Source organism: Mycetomoellerius zeteki, unplaced genomic scaffold, assembly GCF_001594055.1.
Source record: "Mycetomoellerius zeteki isolate Tzet28-1 unplaced genomic scaffold, Tzet1.0 scaffold151, whole genome shotgun sequence".
NCBI lineage: Eukaryota > Metazoa > Arthropoda > Insecta > Hymenoptera > Formicidae > Mycetomoellerius > Mycetomoellerius zeteki.
Genome location: NW_017256458.1, coordinates 1,814,679 through 1,820,678, shown reverse-complemented (window position 1 = coordinate 1,820,678; position 6,000 = coordinate 1,814,679). Strand labels below are relative to the sequence as shown.

The following is a 6,000-nucleotide window of genomic DNA, read 5'->3' as shown; positions in this document are numbered from 1 at the left end:
GATCGCGATCCCGTTTCACATCTCGTCATCGGAGATTGATACCGGGGTGTAACTCCGAGTTCAATTCTCTCGATATCGCGGATACGGAAAAATAAACCTTACGGCTATCGCGGCGTCTCCATTGTCGGAAAGGGGAAAAAAAACACGCAGGTATCACTTTCGCGTGCAGCTAGTAGCGATATTTGATCTCGCGAAAATTGCAACGGTCTCGCGATCTCTCTGATCAGCACGAAACTGTAAAAAAAAAGCGACCGCTCGCTTTTACTTTTTGTTGCAATAATTTCTTTCTTGCATGATAGTTAATAATAGGAGACGAAACGATCATTTTGGTGCAATCTACTTTTTTCCCTTGCGCAAATTACAGAGGAGTTTAACGATAATCCTTAATCGCAAATATATTCATTGTCTCGATCGAAGGCTGACTTTTTCACAGTCGAGGATAATTCTCGTAAAAACGCGAATTTATTTATTTCTGATAATTCCAATGCGATAAATAATTATTTAAAAAATAAATAAATCACATGCTGCAAAATAATAATAAAAACGAAATTATATTCGCTGCTGTACGAAATATATCCCGCTTTATTGCGCGTAATTTACATATTCCACCACGCGCGTGCAATACTGAACAATACGTGTGTAATCTTAATAGATAAATATGACAAAGAATCAAGTTGCTATTTCTTATTGTCGTTTTGTATGTTCTGCGATATTACACGTAAAGTGACAATTTAGATTTTCCGCGTGTAATACAATCGTGCCACGGTCGCGACAGGATTAATATGTTCTCCTGTAATCAACGTACGTTACTTAATTATCATGCGTGAAGAATCGCGGTTTTAAACGAACAATTCACGGCGGAAAAGAACGACGTACGGTTTTCCTTTTTACCCATTTTCTACCTTCCCTCTTTCGTTTCGTGCCGCTCGAATCGGTACGCGGTACCGGTAAATTTCGTTCGCTCGCGTTAAACGTCACACTCTGTAAATTTAACCGGCCGAAATCTACTTGCACGAGGTAATTATTTGGTATCGTTTATTTAATCGTACGAAAGACGATCGATCCCTTTTTCGTTTTCTCCGCTTACCCTAGATGCAAAAGTAAACGCAATTCGGCAGATCGAACATATTTCGTCTCAGCGAAAAAAAAAGATACATAAACTAACAATAAAGGATAAAAAAAATAAAAATTATAATCGACAATAATATATTTTTTTATATAATAGTGCAATCAATACGGTATGTATATATATTTATATATAATATATATAGAATGATCAAGTTAATATTTACACTATACGTACTTCTACTGATTTTTTGCGAATCCGTGTGTTTGCACAACAATTTTCGTGTGCTCTTAATCTATCTAGCTTCTCTACCGCACCGGTATGGGGCTATGGCAACTAACGTAATAATGGCAAGTACTTGCTGACGGAAAATCGAGAGAGCTGATACTTGACGGTGGTGCAAGTACAGACTTTGTGGAATGGAGCGATCGAAGAGTCGCGATGAAGAGAGACCGATGGATCAAGGCCGTTTTATTTCGTTTTGCACAATACTGATAAATGCATCGTGTATGTTTGCTCACACGATGCATTTATCGAAATGACCAACTCGTTTCAATTCTCAAAATAAATAATTGTGTCTCTCCTTTTCGTATTTTTAAAACTATTTTTAAATCGTTCAACTCAGGCATCTTGTACACGAGACACCGATTATCCAGATGTAAAATGAGAGAGGGGAGACCTATATAATCATTATCGATTATCCATACAAAATTTACATGTGGAGAATAACATAAACAAGGTACGATATTAAAAGTAAAAAAAATCATAATATAAATATAAAAAAAATTCATATGAATTTTCATATAAATATTTCATATAAATATAAAAAAATAAATAAAAAAGAAAGCATTTCGAGACGATGAGGAAGATGACGTAAAAATTTTTCCCTGTATTTTTTTGCTGATATCGATCGTCCAAGAGATTCACTATTCAGGATAATCGGCGTCCAAACAGTTAATGCTTTACCGTACAGCATTCTAAGACTTCGAGACTTCATGCGAAATGCGCTCATTGCTCGCGACTAAGCCGATTAGCTCAACAATCCGGCACGCACAATCAACGTATGCTACATTGTATCGCACTTGTCGGGTTTTTTGTTTACGTCTGAAACCCTCTTGTCGGTCACGATACCAAACGGTTTTCCATTCTCTTCTTTCTTTTTCTTTTCTGTTACAAGATGCGCTCTTCTCACTCTCAAGATTTCGCAATATCGCGAAACGACAATCACTTTGGTGGGAACGTGCGATAAAGCTCTATTTAGCGTCAGCGGATCTTACACGCGGAACTGTGAAAATGACAAACACAACTGGAAGGGTGGGAGGGATGGGGTTTTGCTCTATTGCTGTGATCGAGTCTTATCTCTAATACATTCAACAACTAGAAACAGAGAAACACTGGAATCGTACCGCAGCCGAATATGAAAGTCTCGACCCACCGCGTGTGTGTGTGTTTGTGTATATATGTTATGTGTGCGTGTATGTGTGTGAAAGTTTTTTGTGCAAACCTATTTTTACCTATCTCTCGCGTCTAGGATGTGTCTGTATGTGTTCCTCCTTTCTTTCCTCGTTTTTCCCATTTTTTTTTGGAGTTTTAGGTCACGAGGGTGTAAGCCGTAAAACGCGTACGCTCGAGCAGGCGGAGTGTGGAAGCAGTCGGGAAGTTATTATACGAGTCCACGAATCGCTCGCCGCTTGGTTACTGCCTCATCCTACAACGTACATACATATATACACGGCTGCTGCGCAAAAACAATGTGTTCGAAACATTACTCAACATACATACTTGGGAAACTGCACGGAGAAAAAGAAATCGCCGACACGGCTGAATTTGTCACTGTCGCCGGTGAGTTTCGTTAGTTGTTATATTACGAATAGTGAAAAGACTTGCCGAGGAAGACGCCGATTCTGCCCGATAGAAATAGCTTTCTGCGATTTTGTCATTTTAATTACGATATTGCGGAATAATTATATCATGTTCTCGAGGCACTTTTGCTGCATCAACAACATCTGATACTTCTGGAGTTTGTCGCGTATCGTATCGCAGATCATCCTGCTGTAATACTAAACGAATTACAAAATTTCAACAAAAAAATTTTATACAATATTCAACAAATGATTATTAATATAATATTAATGTTAGTAGATTTAAGCAAGTCTCGTTGAATCGCTGAATAAATAGCAGCAGTGACAGTTTACGCTGTGACGGAGAAGTTCCTTCTCTCGCTGTATATGTGAGAAGGTAGAAATCGCAGAAAAATGCTCCCCTCGCGTATTCGGGGGGAAAAACGGCTCCGCACGGACGATGATAAATTTATACCTCCGAGTTTCGTTTCATCCTTCCTCGGAAGAGAGATGAAGAATGCGGCCGTGTGCACGCGATTCCGTTTCGATTGCTTCGATAAAAAGAAGAAAATAAAGAATGTATTTACACATACAAACGTCTCTGCAACATATATCATGTATACACAACAAAATGATTCGGTCCAAGAATAACGCAGAACATCCAGTGTTCAAATTCCATCAATAATTTACACAATCCGATAAATAATGATAAATAAAATTCCATGATCACACGTCCAATTTAGAGAGCGGCGTAAACTCTGATCGATAATTCGAACGTGAAAAGAAAAAGAAAACAGAAACGATTTCTGAGTGCGCATCCGGCACATAGCTGGAATATAATATACATAATATAATTTGACCGCATATCGTTATAATCCCGTTGCATCGCCGCATTCTTCTGCAGTTTCTCCACTTCAAATCTTAGACAGAAAAGGATCTACGAACTTTCGTCAAACGCGAACAATTATTAAACAAAACAACAGATCATACAATATATCACTCAAGAACCCAAAAGATTCGATATACATCTTATTTTTTCCCTTCTTTAATGCGACACGCTGCATGAAAAATGCCTTTCACTTAATATCTTCTCCCATTCAATACTATTTGTAGATATATACATACCATATATGTGTTTTTGCGCATATGAATATATATATTCATGTACACATATCTCTGACAAACAAAGTCTGCAAAAGATAAATTTAATCTCAAGGTAACTAAATGTATATATATATATAAAATATCTCTACTATACATACATTTAATGTACACATATTCGTACATATACGTGTACGTATATAAGTATACTTGTATTGTGTGTATACATATATATAAATAATATATATCTATATATAACATATATACACACACTTAAATGTATATCTCAGAGATATTTTCTACTTAAAATTCTTAGTGTCGTATATTCAGAATAGTTGTCCGGAGAACGAACCCGGATCTTTTGCTCCATATGAGACTGTTCGAGCACTGAACTGTATAGTATTTTTATATATATATGTATTTATATATAGATACACATACACACATATGTATCTATATATTATCCTCCTGAGTCGCGGTAAGCTGAAAGGCAATTTTCGTGAGCCTCCTTGCCGTACACGACATACAAAAGATACCACAGAATATACACATAGAGTAACGAATTACTTACGAATTGTCAAATTCCGAACAAAACTCACAATGATGAACGCCTCACGACAGTCCGCTCCTCTCTACTTATCTATATATGTATACCATTTGCGTAAATAAAGGTGATTTCGGTCTAAAATTATATCGCTAATAGGCGCTTCCTTTCCTCGCACGGGAGCGCGCGCGCCGCTCCCGGAAAAATTACATGTTACAATAAGGTAATTAGACTTCTTTTACCCACTAACGTAATAATTAAAAAAATCTGATTACTCTGAAAAATTCGAGACTTTTTAAAAACTGTTCCTCGGACAGTACATCTTCTATTTCGAGCGCTTAACTGCTTCCGTTTTCATTCCTTTGTTTTTTTTCACTGGTATACACCGTCGTACATTTCCGCGTGTACGCACTCTTTTTTTCTCACTCTTCCCTTCGTAAGTTTTAAATTTAGTTTTCAACATTTATCCCATCCTTATTATGCACTTCGCCCGTATGGGGGCAACTTAGGACCATCACATAATTCACCATCGCGATTAATGGAATTGTTACGCGTTAATTACGAGGTATGTTTACGTCGAAAAATTAGCAGCACGTTTACTTTTATTTTGATTATTCCACCTGTGTGAGTTTTGTATATCACATATTTTAGACATTCGTTCCGGTGTGTCTTGCAGTTCTTCGTCTTGTTGTGGTTTCCCGGTCTCTTCGTTCCGTCTCCTCTCGTTTTGTACCGCAAAGATTCGATAGATCATTGATTAACGAAGTTGCACTTGATAATACGTAAATGATCGTGACGTTCCGTGACCCGTTGGTTTACAGTCCTTTTGCTTTTTGTTTCTTTTTTTGTTGTCAAGTGAGATTCAAGATTTTCGGTTTTGCAATTTTGAGTGCGGCACTCAACGACGCGCACTGGTTGCGTTCCTTTTATACACTGGTACGATTAAGTCCCTTTTTATCAGTAGCCCTTTTCATCGAGTGCAAATTTTATCTATATGCTTTACGTTCTTTTATTGTAGATTGATGTTTCTGCTCAAAAGTAGATAATATGACTGTATTATTCACCCTCAGCGTTATTACTGCTTTGCGTTCGATATACACAATTTACATTCCGGATACATTGTTTCACACTGTGCGAACTTACATTCGTCTTATCTACGTTATCGCGGTTTTCGTTAAGTTTTAAGCAGTACATTAGAGCGTATTACGAGGCGTCGAGTGTCATTATGGCGTATACACATGTTTCTCTTTCTTCTTCCTTTCGTTTTTACAGCACTGCACTCTCTTGTTACATGAAGATTTTAAGGATTGTAGAACCTCAATAAAAAGAGTCACGTGAAAAGTTCGATTTACGATTAGCCTAGCGTTTCCCTCGTTTACACATTTAAATTAATTTGATATACCTAATACGATACTATATGTTTTACACATATGAGGGCTTTCTTTGTT

The 6,000-nt window shown here is 37.2% G+C and overlaps 1 long non-coding RNA gene across 1 annotated transcript; it reads right to left on the bottom strand.

Annotated features, from left to right (window-relative positions):
• Positions 1 to 1,962: 1,962 nt before the first annotated feature.
• On the bottom strand, positions 1,963 to 4,148 carry LOC108720520 (uncharacterized). The gene is made up of 2 exons (XR_001936529.1): positions 2,849 to 4,148; positions 1,963 to 2,774 (listed from the first exon to the last, which is right to left on the bottom strand). It is a non-coding gene; the product is annotated as an uncharacterized lncRNA (long non-coding RNA).
• Between the last annotated feature and the right edge of the window lie 1,852 nt (positions 4,149 to 6,000).